This window comes from Chrysochloris asiatica, unplaced genomic scaffold (assembly GCF_000296735.1).
Source record: "Chrysochloris asiatica unplaced genomic scaffold, ChrAsi1.0 scaffold00006, whole genome shotgun sequence".
NCBI classification, from domain to species: domain Eukaryota; kingdom Metazoa; phylum Chordata; class Mammalia; order Afrosoricida; family Chrysochloridae; genus Chrysochloris; species Chrysochloris asiatica.
In genome coordinates this window covers 33,002,593-33,003,688 of record NW_006408524.1, presented here as the reverse complement: position 1 = coordinate 33,003,688, position 1,096 = coordinate 33,002,593, and the positions used below count along the sequence as shown (strand labels likewise).

At 30.8% G+C, this 1,096-nt stretch overlaps 1 protein-coding gene across 1 annotated transcript in view; it reads left to right on the top strand.

Annotated features, from left to right (window-relative positions):
- Window positions 1-1,096, top strand: part of LOC102842777 (multidrug resistance protein 1-like) — a 155,441-nt gene that overhangs the window by 142,986 nt on the left and 11,359 nt on the right. The window lies entirely within an intron of this gene.

Sequence of the window (1,096 nt, the reverse complement as noted above, 5' to 3'; positions counted from 1 at the left end):
CTGGTAGTTTCGAACCGCTGACCTTAAGGTTCGCAGCCCGATTCGTAACCACTACGCTACCAGAGCTCCTATATATAAATGTTTATATCTAAAAGGTGCTGTTATTTCATCTATTTGCTGATGTCATGAAAATGTCATTGAACAAAGAACTGTTTTCTATATTGCACTTAATTTAAATAGCAAAATTTTAGTTTTGAATCGAGATTTACATTAGGACATTTTTACTTATTCTATGATAATATATGCAATGTAAGTCATGTCTTGCTGCTTCAGACACCATTTTTCATGGGAAATAAATCTGCAACCAGAAAGAGAAAAAGGGAAATACGTTTATTATATTGATCCTCACACACATACAGACACAAAAATTTAGTCACAAACACTAAGCTTGGAAATATTTAAAAAGAAATAATAAGGGGATTGTATAGTATCAAAACAAACCTCTCAATAATACACTAAATAATATCCAGTTTTAAGATCTTTCTAGACATTTTTAAATTAAAAGGAAAAATAACCATTAGGTAATATAAAATTTTCTATTAAAATTATTTCCCTCTAGAATTTTAATGGTATAATTATATTTGTTTAAACTAATATGTATGATCACTAGAGCTATATCATTACAAAATGGAGTGTCCAATGTTGGTGACATACATAAAAAACTCTAGATGAGAATGCTCAGATATGCATCATAAGCAAAACAAGATTTCATACTTTTCTTTTTGAATGTAAAGAACATAAAAAGCAACTTATTTGTTTGAATCTTGTGACTTAAGTGTATAATAGTATTCCTATTCTTATTTCTTTCTGAGTATTGTGATAGAGGAATTGAATGCCTCTTGATACATGTCCTTATATAATGTATGTCTTTATATAATCATAGTATATAAAAATGTTTCTTATTAAGATGATAAAATTAACCTAATCGCTATTTAATATGCAAATGCTCCTTAAAACCATGCTCTATGATTTTAAAGCACTCCTGGTGTGGCAGTGTAGGATCAGCACTGGATTATGAACCACAAGGTTGGCAGTTCAAACTCACCAGCTGCTCCTTGGAAACCCTACACAGGGTGGCTATGGGGCAGAACCAACT